Consider the following 17427-nt stretch of genomic DNA (forward strand, 5'->3'; position numbering starts at 1 on the left):
GCCTTCAGGATCAGACTCCTGGGTTCACTGGGAAGCTGCATGCTCCTAAGTAGGCCTCTCTGTGCCTTAATGTCCTCCATGACAGCCAGGCTTCACTTGAGATAAGATACACGAAAGACTTTGTGCTTGGAGTCTGGCACAGTAAGGTTCAATAAAAATTAGTTGTTGTTACATCAAAGCAAAGCGGCTCTTTCATGTAGAGTGGGAAGAACAGGGGGAGATGGGACAGGCTCAGAATGCTCTGTGCTTTGGAGGGAGAGGAGGGCTTCTGAATGTTTCCCTAAAGTTTAGTGACTCTGACAAGATAATAATGGTGCTCAGATTAAATTGCTGCTGAGTTGGTGTCATTCCTTGCTCACTGTAAATTGAAGAGTTGACACCCTGTAGAAGTACAGGCCTATAGGACTGTCCCAAGCTACTAGGTAATTCCTGTATTCTTGCTTTTTTAAAAAAAAAATTAAATGCCAGTACTGAGACTTAAACTCAGGGCTTGGGTGTTGTTCCTTAGCTTTTTTTTTCTCTCAAGGCTGGTGCTCTACCATGTAAGTCACACCTCAACTACTGGATTTTAGCTAGTTAATTGGAGATTAGAGTGTCATGGACTTTCCTGCCCATACTGGCTTTGAACTGTAATTCTCAGATCTCAATCTCCTGAAGAGCTAGGTGCCACTGGCAGCTGGCAGTGTGTTCTTGTTTTTATGCCTAGCACTGAATCATTTCTCTGGAGGACTTAGATCATTGTTTAGATCTAGAAGGGCATTTGCTGAAATCCAGTCAATGGGGGCCAAGCTGCAAGCAAAAGCAAAAAACCCAAAACCCAATAAAAGGAGGATGGACTAATAAATAAAGCCACAGCCTAGAGAAAGGTAAACTTTATATAGAAAAAGCATTTAAGAGGGAGAAAACCTGGAATCTGGCTCTGTCCTTGTCACTTCAACCTGTGTACTGAGAGATGGCTGCAATATCTCCCAGTCCTTTTACACATCAATGACTGAAAAATGCAATAATAGAGTTTGCAGATGGGAATTTTCCTTAGGAGACAGCCCACTTGCTGTGACCATTAGCTTGTGAGGCTAGCACTTGGGGAAAATTTTGCAAGTGGATAAAAATGTCAGCCTTCATCCCAAATGATAGATTAGCATTGAATTATAATATTCAGTTGAGCACTCTTCATCCATTGCTTTAAAGTATTTTTTATAAGATAGAGACCCATTATTTCCACTACATCTTGATATATCAGATTGTTTAATTATTCCAGACAATTTCTCTCTGTTCTTTTGCCCATATTTCTTCAGTTCTCTCTCAGTGCTGCTTTCCTGAGAAGATTGAAGCCCCGAAGATAATTGTCAGGATAAATGTAACTCGCAAAGTCTGCACAAAGCACTTCAAAGGCCACAATCCTAATATAGCATGGCTTTGAAAAGTACAAAGTTGCGATGGGCTATTGCTTGTATTAAGGTGTTATTTCCCATTTACCATGAGAAAGGTAGAAAAGATAAGATGGTTTAGTAAGGGATGATAGAGAAAGACTGAAACAATAGAAATGTTTAATGATGGTGTGATAGTTTAGAGCATGGAGAAAAAGCTTGAATATGACACAAAGACTTTTGAAAAGTTATTAAGACTACTAGGAAGAAAGATGAAGAGCTGGCTCTGATGAGATCTTGGCTCTGCCATCTGTAGCTATGGATGATCTATCCTGGTACCTCCCTTTGTTGGCCCTTAGTTTCATCTTCTATGAAATGGGGATTATAACAATGCAATCTGGGATATCATTATAGCAATGATAACCGAAGAGTAAACTTGTATATGCTGAATAAATACAATCTGTAGTATATTGTAGCAGTTTGTGGTATATCATAGAGAATTACCAAGTAGCAGCTAATGATAATATAAGTGGAAACCTAGGGCAGGAAAACCTTAAGTCAGATAAAGCCTGTCATCTTTGTGTCCTGTTGTGCTTGGATGAAGTGTCATTTGCAACATACAATCGTGTGAAGCTGGAATGTGTAGGATATACTCATTTAGCAGAACACGAGGATTATACTACATTGTCAGTGACTATAAAAAACCTTGAACTGTAAGAGACGAAATAGTTCCTGGGACTCTCCAAGCAAAGCACTCTCTTTTTCCCTATGGGAACTCCCTATGTCCATAACCTTGGCCCAAACCTTGACTACCATTGTCATAGAAACAAGCCCATAAGCACAGTAGGAGTTCTTTCCTCAAAGCAACCAGACCATGCCAACAGAGCCTGGCTCCAGAGCTCAGAGAGTTGCTCATTTTCCCCATTAAGGCCCTGACACCTGACAACGAGGTGAATTGGCTCAATTTATGAAAGTCAGAGGATCCTGACCCAGCTCCAAGATTAGCTGAAGAAATCCTCTCACAGTGGAATTCATATACCCATGGGAACACACACACACACACACACACACACACACACACACACAATCCAGCATCACCATCACAAGTCAGCTGACAACCTGTAAGACATAATTTTTAGAGCAAAGGGTGTGCCTTGTTTGGATACCATGTGGTGATTCACTCTGGGAGGGAAATTATTTTCTCACAGTCTCCTTTCTCTAAGAGACAATAAAGCATCTCAGAGGAGTCTCAGGTGAGTCTAGGAATGCCTGGTCCTGTTCTGAGCTCTTTGGCTTCTGTCTTCTAGGAGATTCAGAAGCTGTCAGAGCTTCTCTTATAAATGCAAAGTGGCTTTTCGCTTTATGGCATGATAAAAATAACATGAAGTCCAGTATTTTTCCCCACCCTTCCCACAAATTGTAAAAAACAGATAAAGCTGCACGAAGGCAAATTTCACTTCCCTGAGAACTGAGGTGGCCCCCTTTTCAACTTGGGGGACATTTTATAAGTTGAGCCTTTGCATTCTCCTGACAAATGAAAAATAAAGGGAGGAATAAAGGTAACTACTTTCAACCAACATGCTTTCTGCCCAGGTTTGATATCAGATAAGCAGGTGTCCATGAAGATGGCAGAGACTGGAAGAATGGAAACAGTGAGTAAATTAGGTGCTAAGAAGAGAACTGAATTTTTGAGTTAAAAAATGACTTCTTAGTTATTGTCCTATGGTTTGCTACATTCTACCAGAAAATTTAGAGGAAATTTGTTCCTTGCTTCTGTGAGCACACCCATACAGCTAGCATGCCTCACTGAGAACCTTCTGATGGAAGAGACAAGACCATAGATCCCTGAGACTGTAAACAATTGTTTGCCCATGTATTAACATTTTGCCCTTGTCCTAAATTGCCTTCCTGTATAGCAAGCGGAATTAGAAGAAATCAGTGAGCCCTAGAAAATTCAACTTACAAGAATCTTCTAATTCAAGGCAATATGAGTTAAATTTCTAGAGATTCTGATCTTCTACTTCCTGTGCTGGAAAGTGGTGGGTTGCAGGTGTTGGTGTAGAAAGGTCAGGCCGGTGTTTCTCACAAAGCAGAGGGGAGGGATGATTGAGAGAAAAGCTCCCTGGGTCCACCTCCAGGGCCTTCTGCAGTAGCTCAGAGAACATCTGGGTGGCCAGGTGTGTGGTAGTGCTTTCCTCCACCTGAAAGTGGCCACAGGATGGAGGTTAGAATCCCTGGAAGTGGAAAAGACTCTTTATCAGTGTGTTTTTCCAGGCCCCAGGGGTCTGGATTCATTCTTTCTGCATTAGGACCTAGGGATCAATATTCCAACCAGCTCCCAAGGTCATTCACAGGTTAAACCTGAGACTTGGTAGATTTCCCACATGAAAACAAATTCCTCCTTTCTCATAGGAACTAGCTGTGCCAGAGATAAGATCAATTTCCCAAGGTGACTAACTTGCTTCTCTTCCTTATTACTTTGCCCTAGTTTTGTGCCTATTTCCACATTTGCAGAAATGTCTACCTCTTAGCAGTAAGGAGAAATGAGGCTGCAGGCAAAGGCAGTTTATGAAAGCTCCAGTACTTAAATGTTCAGAGTTAAGAATCCCTGGCCTCAGCTCCAGTATCTGTGAACAAATAGTTGATTATTCCTGGACCTGTTTTGGGTAGATACACAATCCATGTGGAATTGTGACATAAAGAACATGGAACATGGGGAGACTTACCTGAGGAACTCCAGGTGTCCCAGACTGTCTACCATGACCTGCCACATGCTGCCATTGCCTGCGGGTTGAGCTTCACAGAGAAGATGTGCCTGGGCTACCGGTGTCCCTTCTGGATCTGTTTAGGTCATCCAGGTAGTCCTAGATAGTGGGTGAAGGAGGGAAAGAGAAAAGTTGGGGAGAGTTGCTTCTGGTATATGTAGGAATTTCCTGCAGGAATGCTCACAGGCAAATGCTAAAAAGGTGGTTGTTGTGGAAGTGTTCCAGTGGTGGTTGTATTGTTTATTTCAATGAGACAAGTTGAAGGATTTGACACGTATGTATTGTATACTATGAGCAAAAGGGGGGAAAGTGCCTGAGTATATGTGTGTGTATGTGTGTGTGTGTATGTGCATATACAAGAGAGAGACAGATAGATAGATAGAGAGAGAGAGGAGGAGGAGGAGGAGGAGGAGAGAAAGAGAGAGAAGGAGAGAGGGAGGGAAAGAAAGGGGAAGATGAGAAGGAAAACATTAAAAACTGTGAAGGTAGCTTTCAGGGACTGAATCTATCTTGTTGAGTCTTAGCCCATCTTACTTCTGCTGGCCAGCATGATGAATTGACTATCTCCTTAAGCCAAAGGGGAGCTCTGTCTTTGGGCCAAGATTTAGAATGCCTTTCCACCTGAGCAGTCAGGTCTGATTGATGGATTGGATATTCTCTCCACTGACTCTTGCTGTTGGCTAATGGTCAGGGTGTGAGGGCGCACAGCTCTCATTCATTCTGTTAACATATTCTACAGGATACCTTCTCTACTACCAATGTCATGCTAGACACTGGGTCCCCAGGAATGCACAGGAATGACTCTTAGCCCTCCAGGAGGTCCCAGGGAGTGGGAGTCACAAAGAAATGAGAACATTGTGTTATAAAGTGACAACTCACTCCTGAGGACAGATCAACTGGGCTGAAAACCTCAACTTGGCTATTTGGAGAAGTTACTTAACCTCTCTCTGAACCTCATCTTTAAATCTGGGATGATAAGTTTTGTCTCTTTTGTAGAAAGGATTCAAGAAGATAGTGGCTCTACATTTTGGCATATGATAGCCATCATAGTATCATCCCTAAGGCTTCGTGTTATTAGTAGCAACCCTGGCATGGTAGCAGTGTTAGCAGATACACCCGTGTATTACATAAGCATTGTACAACATGCCTAGAACTCTTCCATGAAGTGCTGTTTCTAGCCAAGGAAGAACTTTCAGGAGCCGAGTTTCACCAGCACGGGTGTGTGACTGGGATGGTGTTGGTAGAATGCTTTATTTATCCATGTATTCAATGGTCTAGCACACAGTTTGGAACTGATGAGTTTCACAAGTCTTTATTTAACTTCTGTCAAACAAGATATTTACCTTGCTCAAAGTTGCACAGCTGGCAAAGGGGCCTGGGGACCACAAAGGCCAATACAGCCCTTGATGTAAACTAATCCTCTGGGGATGCTGTTTATCAGTGCAGAGGGACGTCATTAACTAATCCCCTTCTCTAAGTCTTCTGTTCATCCACTCCAACAATGGTTAGAATTTACTAATCCTAGAACTGTTAACTGAGTATCTATAAATGGGTGTCTACCATGTGCTGTGGGGTGATGTTTGTTTCCCTTCCCAGAAGAGCATGGGACATTGTAGGTATTTAAGTATGAGATGACTCACTCTACATAACATAGCTGGTCAGCAAGAATCCTGCAATTTGATCTGGTTTAGTTTGGTGTTTTTTGACTCTCCTATAATCACTTCAGATCATTCAGGCCTGAAACATTGTTCCTCTGCACTCCCACATGCAAGTGTTTAGACTTGATGTTGTCTTCATGCCAGTGAGCACATAGTATGCTGGTGACTGTCTGCATATGCAGTCTCCAATAATCCTAGCCCTTCGTGGATGCCTAAGCCATGCCTTCCATGGAGGGATGGAGTCTCTGCCCCTCCCCACCCCTTCTGGTTGGCCCTGGGCTTGGCTTTGACCAATTGGATGTGATCCACTTGATGCTGTGCCAGTTTCCAGCCTTGTCCTTAAGAGGCCCCACAGCTTCTGTATCTGCCTTCTTGGAAGCCAAGCAAAGGAGTCTGACTACTTGGGAGGGTGAGAAACTGTGAAAAAAAGAAGAGAAACCTAGCCAGCCCCAAGTCATTTTAACTTTTCCCAGCTTGCGTATCAGACCTGTCGATGAAGCCATCTTTGATTCTCTGGCTTCACAGGGCCATAGCAGTGGACACAGCACACAGTAAAATCAAATCATCCATGCTGTGGCCTTCCTAGACTCTAAAATTATGAGCAAATCAATCACTATTATTTGAATCCACTGCTTTGGGGGAGGTAGTTTGTTACATAGTAGAAGGTAATTAAAACGAACATGCCCAGCATTGTGTTATTTCATGCTCGTGACAACTTTTATTACTCAACCCCGCTGGCTAAATACTTTGAGTGGTGTATGATCTGGCCCAAGACCCAGGAAAGCTGTAACCAATCCAGATGAGGAAAGTAAGACAGCGAGGTGAGGTACCTTGCCCCGTCACACATCTAGGGGTGGTGGTGGTGTCATTCTGGCTGTGTCCGTGCTTGGAACCATGGTGGATGCATGGCCCAGATTCTCCCAGCTTCATTTGCTGTATATGCTCCTTGTAGGCTCTGAGTGAGAGGCTGAGAACTGAGCTGTCAAACCCTGGGTTTGATTGTATAGGTGCCATGGGCTCCTCTAGGCAAGGGGGCTCTGAGGGCCTGGGAACCGCTCTCCAGGTCTGAGGGAAGCTGTGTGTCTCCTCTGCATACATTTGAGTCTTCAGGATGGGCATCGGGTCATCTGCTCTCTGAATACCGGGAGCTCAGAGCCAGCACCTCGTGCAGCTTGGCATGGGGCTTACATGAGGCAGTGCCCATATCTCCCTAGTCTTGCAAGGCAGAAATGATTAGTGGCATTTTGCTAATGAGGAAATGGAAGGGGCAGAATGTGAGCCTCCTCCAGGGCTGTACCTGAACTGTCCCCGTAGCCTGTTTGTTATGAGAGGCCCCTGACCGAAGCTGCCATCTGACCAGAGCTGCAGGCTTGTCAGTCAGAGGGAAGGCCGTGGGCATCCTCCGAGGGTTCTCAGTGTTCTTGTGTTTGTTCATTAACTTTTCATCCCTTCTCTTCACACATGGACTATTTGTCTGTACCCAGAACTCTTGCTGGTACAGGGGACGTGGTGGTAAACAGCTTCCCAAATGAGGATGTGGCGTGAAGCCACCGTTACCCAGTGTTTACTCTGCCCCTTGATAGACAAGGCCTTAGATCCCAGCTATAGTGGCAACCTAGGATGGACCTTTCCTCTCTTAAGAGTTTTAACTTGAATGTGTGTACCAGTCCTCTCCACTCCAGATCTAGGAAAAACTAGTGCAGGGGTGTGGAGTGGGGGATGCAACAAAGTGTTTCTCCAGCAAGTAGAGTTCTGGAAAACTGTGGCTCTCAGCTCAAGAATCCAAGTGTGATAGAGAGGCCCAGCGAACTGACTTTGCTCATTTGTTTATTCAGTCTTCAGTGCTCAGAACCATAGCAGAGTTTGTTGGTAATACAAAAATAGTAATGATAATAAAGAAGGTTTTAAGCTTCAGAGGATGTATGTTCTAGAAGCCGAGTGGAGAAAGACTGGCAGAGTTGAGCAATGGTGCAGGCATGGTGGACAGAGGAGGAAGCGGAGAGAGCAGATGTGGGTTTCAGTAGGTCTGTGGAAGGGCCTGGCACCTGTGCCTGGAGCATGGGGGATTGAGTTGGCATGACTCCTGCTGGGACTCAAAGGATGGGGAAACTGGAAGCAGAAGAAGTAAGAAGGGAGTGGAGCCATTTGAGGGAGCCAAAGTGAAGATTTAGTCACAAGAAAGAAGAATCATGAAACTAGAAGGTTCATAAAAAGATCACTTCTGGTCCAGAGTATGGAGAAGAAAGAGCTTCCAAGGTCAGCTGACACAACCCTCACCCTTGACATGGGAGAAACGGAGCCGTTGCGAATTGTAGAGGGAGAGGAGTCTGCACCAGGGCTGGATGCCCTTGTCCAATGTCTTCTAGCCTACATTCCCTTCAGCCATGTAGTAAGCTAGCAGCTGGCCTGAGTTGAAGTGGCTTTAGAATTGCATCTTAGAGCTATCTGGAAGCCTCTATTATATAACAGAGCTTATGGACTTGGAGCTATGTTCTGATAGTGATTCAGTACTAAGAATAAGTCGAGTTGGATGCAGTGGCTCAAGTCTATAATTCTACCTTCTTGAGAGGCTGGGATTGAGAGGACCAGAGTTTGAGGACAGCTCCAGCACTAAATTTGTGAGATCCTCATCTCAGCAGAATGAGATAGTCATGGAGGAACATGCCTGTCATTCTAATTACAGTGAGAAGTATAAATAGAGGATCACAATCCATGCTGGCCTGGGCCCAAAGCAAGATCCTATCTTCAAAATATCCAAAACAGAAAGGACTGGAGGTTTGGTTCCAGTGGTAGAGCATCTGCCTTCCAAGTGTGAAGTTCTGCTTGCAAGCTCCCATATCACCAGAATAAGTGACAATCAGTGTTGAAAGTTCTACTTTGTACACTTTTCTGCTTCAAAGATTCAGCATGATTGCCCTAACTTCAGACAATTTTCTTTGTGCACCTTCCTTTCTGCCAGGTAGCTTCAACTTCTCTCCCTGTCTTAGGATTTCCCCTGGGGAAGTATAAATTTCATATTCCTTTCTAATGCAGAGTGATTTTTGGATCACATTTCTGACTAGAGCTTACTCTTATAACCTTCCCCTCAGTGATTTCGAAAAGCATTTCAATAGGTTAATGCTGTGTTAGCTGCACAAAGATTTGGTGAATTGAAAAAAATCCCTCTCTTTTTCTCTGTCTCTTATCCAGCACGAAAGAAGTATGCCTAAATTGTTGTACTGTTTATAAAATCCCTTACAGAAAAAGATCCTTACTCCAGTACTGGTTTTTCTTAATAAAACTATAATTTTGGCAAACTATAATAATAGAAAAACTATAGTTTTGCCATTAAAAAGGTTACAATCTTTGGCCACAGAAGTTAGAAATATTTATTTATCGTGAAAATACTGTACAGAGGGGTTACAGTTACATGAGGAAGGTAATGAGTACATTTCTTATCCAGCATTGTTGCCTCCTCCTTTGTTTTCCTCCTACCATCCTGTCTTTCCCACCTCTTCAACTACACCCCCTACCCCCCACTCCCCACATAACTTGTAACGTTCAGTTTTCGACATAGTGTCTTGTACATCTCATTGTTGCAATGGGTCAATCTGTATCCCTATTTAAACATTTTGTTTTTTTTTCCCCTCCCCTCCCCAAATTATACCAACATCAAATACAGTGAAAACAGGGGTTATACCGTGGGGGAGGGACATACAAAGCAATAAAAAAAATCACATGATACCTTAGATATGTTAGAAACAATAGCAAGGAAGAAAACACCACTTGTGTCCCTATCTTGGGGTTCATTTCACTTTACATCATCTTATCTGAGCTTTTCTGCGTTTCCCAGACATATACTAGTTATTGCAAATAAGGGAAACCATGGAACCTATGTTTCTTTGGGCCTTTTGCCAGATTCTTACCATGGGGCTTTCTGGTACTTTCTAGGGCATAGGTGAGGTCTGAGGTCTGAGTTGGTTGATATTGCAAAAGTAGTAGGCAGTAAATGGAGAAGGGGCTGAGTTTAGCAGGTGTACTTGTGCAATCACGTGCATGTGTTTGTGTACGTGTACATGTGTGTGTGTATGGGTATGTGTGTGTGTTCATGTCCATGTATAAATGATTGTTTGGTCTCTGGGCACATAGATCTCCCAGCATGTCCAGTTAGTAAGAGTGACTGCAAAAGCAAGAGTGATTGTAAATGCAGGATAGCTTTTGTCTGGCTTAACAATCAGAAAGCAAAAATCCTTACAGAGAAGTCATGGTTTTGGTGTCTCTTCGTGTTAGAAAGAACATTAATTCTGGCAAAATTTTTGCTCAATCTGCCAAAATGTTAGTTAGGTAATCACCTCCAAGATACTTTCCAAAGCCCAAGGAGTTGAATTTCACTATTATTTAATAAAGTTTTGAGGTAGTATTAAAAAGTAAAAAAGAATTTTCCTGTGCTAGTAGATGAAGGAGGCTATCTTATTTCTCCCTTCTGTATTTATTTAATTTTTTTTTGCACATAGCACTGATGATAAAAAATAGCCCCAAGGTTGATAAAAACCAGCTTTCTTCAGCCTTCCTTGGCCTGCTCAGAGAGTTGCCTTTATTTCCAATTATCCAACTCACTGCCTGCTAAAGTATGGGTCCTTCAGTGCTGCAGACAAGAGGAATTAGTTACAGAGGCAAATTGCTTTGTTGTGTTTATTGCTTGAGCCATAATTCATGTACAGGGGCGTCTGGCATTGTGTGAGGATTCTTAGTCAAAGTGCAAGTATGCATGCAAGCTCTCCTACCTGGGGCTGCCCTGGATGGACTGCCCATCCGTCACCCAAACTAGAGCTGGCTAAACAGTCTCCTTAGCAGTCTTTGGTTCAGGTGCCCTACATTTTTTGTTAATGAACCACCAAAGCTTTTCATTATTTAACCTCGCACATTACATGAAAACTCAGATGCTTCTGGACCGAGGAACGCTTTATAGCATGTAATGTCCGTGAGGTCACAATAATTTCCAATGGTAATTAATATTTTTTTCCTTTTAAAAATTATTATCTTTAAGTCTTTGTACAAAGGGGTGTCAATCCAACACATCAGTTTATGAGTACAATACATCTTAAATGGGTGCGTCTTTAGAAGAAGCATGGTTGTCTTGGCTGTCACGTGTGAGTTTGAGTCCTGCCTGTACCACATATCCATTCTGTGTCTCTGATTTCTTCTCTGTAAAAAGTGGCTAGTGCTGATCAGGAAGCTGATATAAAGAACTGAGTGTAGTGGATCATGCCTGTAATCCTAGCTGCACAGGAGACCTAGAGGATTTTGATTTGAAGCCAGCCTATGCAGAAAAGTCTACACGACTCCATCTCTAATTGACCAGCAAAATACTGGACTGGAAGTATGGTTCAAGTAGTAGAGTGCTAGCTATGAGCAAGCAAAAAGAGGGAGCGTAGGCCCTTCTGAGTTCAGCCAAAAAATTTTATAACAGCTGATATATATATATATATATATATATATATATATATATATATATAATATCAGTCAAATCTGGTATCTAGTGGGCCCCCAGCTAGATTCCTTCCTGGGTTCATATAGACTCTTTTTAACTCACCCCTTACTTAGTGAGTAGCTACTCTATTCTAGTCAGTGAGTGGAGATTTGAGAACATGATAACAAATCAGTTGTGTTTCTTGGTCTCTGGAGGCTCTCAGTATAGATTAAACAGAGAGGTGTATGTAGTAAACTGTTTAAAGTAACAACATAGTGAGTCTTAATACCTTTCCTCACCAGCTTGGCCTGGAGTGGAGCCTGCTTCCTGAGTTTAGGCACCAGAGACAGCCAATCACAAATGTCCAGCCACTCCAAATATGTAATTTTTCATAGCTAAAAACAGTCTAGAATATTCCATTAATGTTGAGCTTCGGGAGGTGGTGTGCTATCTAGGTTTTGTGCTTTATTTTGCCTTGTGTTGCACATCAGGCTGTGGGTTGTGTTGGTACAAGGCTGCGTGTTCGCAAGTGTGAGTCCTGAGCTGTAGGATGGAAGAGAGGACAGGCAAGCCCAGGAAGAAACTTCCAGCTATAAGAATCCAATGGTCTTGGTGTTTCAGAGACCTTCATCTACTCCATACTGGGTGTTCAACTGCAGGGCATGTGTGTGAATGGGGCGTAGGAGCTTGGATGGCTCTCCTGGTGTTTGAGATGTGCTCAATCTCCTCTGCTGCCCACATTGCACACTGGCTCACAAATACACTTTCTTCTCTGCTTCACTTCCACATGCCTTAAGTGTGGCCTTCTAGATTTCCTCTTTGCTTCGCGGTCAGCTATTTGGGGGTGAACCCCAGCTTAACCTACAAGTCTGTCCCGGGGGAAGTACTTGCTCCCCTTCTTCCCTTCCATGTGTTCCTTTCTGTAACTAACAAGTATCATGGAGGTTGTTTTATGTCAGTATAATGTTGATTTGTTCAGAGAACTATTTTAGAACACACACACACACACACACACTTCAACCGTGAAGAGCGTCATGGCTCATTTTCCAAACAAGTGTTGTACACAGAGCTTTTCTTCAAGTTCTACAGCATGGAGCTTGGCTCTTGAGTGTAGAAGAACATGGTTGTGGATAGCCAGGTCTGATTCAGCCTTGTCTTATTCTAACTGCATGACCTTGGACAGGTGATCTCCCACTCCCCAAACTTTACTCTCTTTTTTTTAAAATAGGGAGCGTAATGACACAAACCTCTGTGTGTGTGAAAACAATTAAGACAATGGTAATGATATTCTTGGCCCATAATAATTGTGCAGGCGCCGTGACCCCATCCTGACCTCCACTCTCCAGCTCCTGGGCTTTGCATTATCATGTATCCTTAGGCATTGTTGTTGGTAGCTCCATCAGGCCTGCTCTGGATACAAAAGAGGGAGGGTGGGAAGGATCAGCTGTAGTAGAAAACACTGGACAAAGTGCCCCAGGGGAGGTGATATTTGAGCTGGTCTGAGCATGATTAGGAGCCTACTAAGAAGGAAGGAGGAAGGACTCCTCTTCCAGCGTTGTTCAGGGGTTTTATAGCTTATCTGGAGGGAGGTGAAGAAAGTCCCACTCATGGGATCTGATATAGGAGGGCCTGACTGTTGTAGGCTGACCCTCTACTACATGAGCTGGTTCAAACCCAACACCAGCTTTGGTGTCTCAGACAGGACAGACTCCAGAACTGCCTGTGAACCTTGAGAGAACCAAGCTGTGACAGACGTCAAGGCCCAAGGAGCACCAGCTTCAGCCCTAAGACTCTAGAGCAGAGATGGTACTCATTTAAGTCTTTAACTAGTAAAGCATAGTTGATCATCAAAACCTAAAGGCTAGGTGAAATGACATGTCTGTGGTCTAGCTACTTGAGAGGCAGAGGGAGGAGGAATGAGATCCAAGGCCAACCGTAGCAAAAGCAAAAGCGAGAGACCTTATCTGAAAAATAAACCAAAGTGGCAGAGTGGATGGGGGCATGGCTGAAGCAGTGGAATTTAAGAGTTTAACCTCTAGTACTGCCAAAATAAATGGTTTAATACATTGTAGACTGAATTCTTGGCTGCTTTTGCATGCTGGGGAAATATTGCAAGGGCCTGCCCGTGTTCTTGTATGCTAACAGTCTCTTGAGCCAAGAGGATCACTGTCTTGAACCCTGGACCCTGCCCACCCCTCTTCCCCTCCATGCCCCGGCAAGGGTCCCGCTGCCCTTGACAGTGACTGCCCTGCGAAGTCACTAGCAATATTTCTTATAAAAGAGAAGGATTCCTTTTAATCTAAGTGTCTATCAGGAGCAAGAACTAAGATATAGTTAGATGAGAGGGTAGTGATTTCGAGGAATGGAGCTTGCAGTTTTGGGGAGAAAGAGAAGAGCACCACTGTCTGGCTGCTGTGGGCATCTGAGTTTATGGGCTGGGTTTGGCTGTCCTTCACTGCCTGCTTTGATGGAGGAGTCTGACTGGCAGCCTCCCGGCTCAGATTGTGGAGCCCTTTGCTTTCTAGATTTGCAAATAGGCTTTTGGAGCGAGGCAGTGCCATTGTAAAGAGTGCTTTTATTGCTATCCTCATCGGGAGGAACTTCTTGGAAGAAATGCCATTATCTCTCTTTTAATCATGACTCAGCTCCAGCAAAAGACCTGGAGACAGGCACTTCATTACTGTTGCTAATGGCACCGGGTCAGGCTGGCTGTCCTCTTTCTACACCTCGCTCACCCCATCAGCATCTCTGTGCCAAACATTGTGGCCCTTGGGATGAAGAAGTTGTGTGGTGGGCCCCCAAAATGTCTTCTGGATTCTGCAACAAGACCCTCCTATTGCAGAGACGTTCACCCTGTGAGCCCCTCTCCTCCCCCCCCCCCCCCATAGCTGTCCTGTACACACGGTGATGAATTTCTCAAGGTGCATCTCCTCTTTGGATGTATTCAGCCACCTTGGGAGGGGATAAGCCTTGGGGATAACTTTTCCTTCATTCTCACCCGGGAAGTCACAATCTTGACCAACGTGGTGAAAATTGCTTTCTGGTAGAGAGAGGACAGCAGCCAAATGAGGTGAAGTTAGCCCAATGGGGGACCAAAAGTCAGGCAGCCGAAGCAAAAGGTGGTGGCTTCAGTCTTTGGAAAAATCTGGGAACGGGGTAGTTACGCTTTTTAGGGATGCCTGAGCATTTCCCCAAACTCTATGCAATCAGCTGACCAATTCTTTACCTTCAGAGTTTTCTGGAAGGGAGCAAAGAAGGCCCTGTCCCCTGAAGTTAATGTTTGTAATCCTGGGAATATACTGACTTCTTTCTGGTAGCCCACCTCTATTCAGAAGACAAAATGGACTCAGGCAGTAAATCCATGTTCAGGGGTCAGCTCAGATACAGAGAATGCGAAGCTGTCAGTCAATCTAAAAGCTGCAATTTTCAGTTTTACACATCTATTAAGAGTCACTTGGGACCCTCATTAAAAGTGTAGACAGGCACAGTGACTCATGCCTGTAATACCAACTACTTGGAAAACAGAGACAGAAGGATCCCAATTTGAGGTTAGCCCAGGCAGTTCTCTGAGACCCTGTGCTCAAAGAACAATCTGGATGTGGTAGTGTGTGTTGGTAATCCCAGCTATGCAGAAAGTGGGGGGAGGGTCTATCTGAAAAATAACGGAAATAAACAAAGAGGATGCATTGGGACTATGTCTCAGATGGTAAAGTACTTGCTTAGCATGTGTGAAACACCGGATTTGCACGCTAGTATTGCCAAAAGGTCAAAATCAATTTTCTAGATCCTACCTGCTCCCATTTTCAATGGTCAGGTTGGAGGCTGTGTCCAGGAGTCTGCATTTTAGCAAGCATCGAGCCATTCTATTGCAGATGCTCTTCAGATCATACTTTGCAGAACTTCTCAAAAGCCACTTCATAAATTGTCTTCAACTAGTTAGAAAAGCACTTAAGGATTTATGAGGGTGTCCTCAAAGCATGGACTTCAGCATTGCTTCAACAGACAGCCTTATTATTTTGGATTTAACACAATGGAATTATAAATTATTCATTTCTAGCTGGGGAAAAAAAGGAACTCAACATCTGGGAGCTGAATGTAGCATGTAGCTTGCTAATGCTGCTTCTCCAGAAGTGAAATTCAGATTCCACGGAGTCACGCGTGTCTGCCCAGTAGCTCCGCCTGCCCAGGATCCTCATGTAGAGGAGACTGACACGGGACATGCTCATTCACTTCTTTCAGCCCATCCTGCTTTTACTGCCCATGCACCCCAAATCATCCTCCCACAAATGTGGTTATGCAAACTATCCTCTGAAAACCTGAGAGCTGCTTAAAAATATGGATTCCTCAGTTTGTCCTTTCAGAAATTTCAGTTCACTTGGGTAAACTGAGCTTACACCTGGGAACCAGCATCTGAGGCGGCATCTCTAGTGGGCCCTGCTTGCACCACCACTAGGGGGCACTCGTGAGCGTTTGGAAACTGACCTACTAGGCATGCTAGTCACAGTACTTGGGGCCTACATGTTTTTAGGGGACTAACAGAAGCATTTGAATCTTGAAGAAAGTTGTGTTGGCACTAAACGATGACAATCACATGTTCAAAAGTGTCTTCCAAATATGCCAACGCCATTAAACTTCCTATTTATAAAAGTTTTTTTAAATTATATTTGGAAACAATTTGTAGGCTAGATTCTTTCTCCTACTTCACAAGAATCACATACTATAACGAGGACTAAGGAGTCACAGTCAATTGCAAAATGATTCGGAGCCAGATCTCAAAAGCCAAGCTATAAAAATCTTCTTCAAAATATTTTTTATTTGCATTGACACGTACATTTGCATTTATTGTAGGGTGTAGCTAAGATATGATATGTTTGATGTACTGTTAGGGTGACTCTTCAGAAATGAAGGTACTTGAGCTTTTTGAAGGGTTTGAAGTAGCTTTCAGGGTTGATTTAGAATTTTCTAAGTGACTTCCCCTGTACACCATTTCTTTGTAAACTAGTGCTGTAATCCCCACTTCAGAGAGTGGAAGAAGCTGAGTAGTGTGTTGATTTACTCAAGACTAACAGCCAGAAAATAACAGTCAATGCAAACCCAAGTCTTTTCTTTTGAAAATTATCTTCAAATGGTTGCATGAGGGAGGTGCTATTTAACAAAACAGCTTCTGAATGCAAAGCATCTTGATCAGCATCACCCCTTCAACATTCTCAGTCCACTTCAACTCACCCCTTTCCTTACTTTTCTTGCTTTTGTGGTATATACAATGAATTCTTCACTGCATTCTCTTGCCCCTTCCTCCTGTCATTTGTCTATTCCTTTCCCATTAGGACTCAACAGTTAGCATATTCCTTGGTGTCAGGGACCATAGCACCAGACTCTATGTACCGATGTCCCTTGGCTGGGCTAGGTTTTATCACTCATGAACCAATTATAACAAGAGGAAATTTGGAGAGTTTATTCAACTTCAAAGTTATTTTCATATTTTGGGTTAGAAAGCAATATGCTCAACCATAATGCTATTATGTAGATAAAGCCAGCTAGCTGGGAACCAGCTTCTGAGACTGAGAAGATGGCGTATCTGTTTTAATTGAGGATAGGGAGGGTAGAGAATGAGGCTCTTGTTTGAGATAGCTCTTTGTCTGCTTCTCCAGAACATTACAAATCTCTTTATATTGAGGAGCTATTCCAGTAATGACTACATAGCCAGGGCATGGAGCCTTGTGGTGCTTAAAGGATACCACAGTCAGAAAACAGACAAGCAAGCTCTCTATCTGGCTGGTCTGGCCCAGCTATGTTGGAGCCCTTGTGGGAGCCAGGGCTCTCCGCCAGGGCTCTCCCTGCTCACTCAAGGCTGGCTGGATGTGACTTCTGATCTTGTTTGTCCTACCATCAATCCCACTGGGGCTGTAAAAATGTTTTAAAAAAGATATTGAGGGAAAAGAGCCATTGCTCAGATTATGTTTTTTTCTTTTCATCTATGAACAAGAAATACATGTTTATTGCTGGAAAATGAGATGAAATGGGTAAGCCAAAATGATGAAGAAAAAAATCTCTGAAATTTCCCCATCTAGATTATCTTGTTTTTAAATTTGTAAATGTCATTACAAAGTGTCCAGCATGCCCCCTGAGAGGAAGCCAGGCCCTTCTCCTGCTTTCCTTATTCTCTTGACAAGGGCCTATGTGGGAGG

At 43.5% G+C, this 17427-nt stretch overlaps 1 long non-coding RNA gene across 1 annotated transcript in view; it reads left to right on the forward strand.

Moving 5' to 3' along the window:
* Nucleotides 1–4092: 4092 nt before the first annotated feature.
* LOC138803813 (uncharacterized) overlaps nt 4093–17427 on the forward strand; it is a 54726-nt gene continuing 41391 nt past the window's right edge. Inside the window, exon 1 of the long non-coding RNA XR_011365055.1 lies at nt 4093–4225. This is a non-coding gene — a long non-coding RNA (uncharacterized lncRNA). The remainder of the gene's footprint in view (nt 4226–17427) is intronic.

Source organism: Dipodomys merriami, unplaced genomic scaffold, assembly GCF_024711535.1.
Source record: "Dipodomys merriami isolate MVZ:Mamm:240054 unplaced genomic scaffold, mDipMer1.0.p SCAF_35, whole genome shotgun sequence".
Classification (NCBI taxonomy): Eukaryota; Metazoa; Chordata; class Mammalia; order Rodentia; family Heteromyidae; genus Dipodomys; species Dipodomys merriami.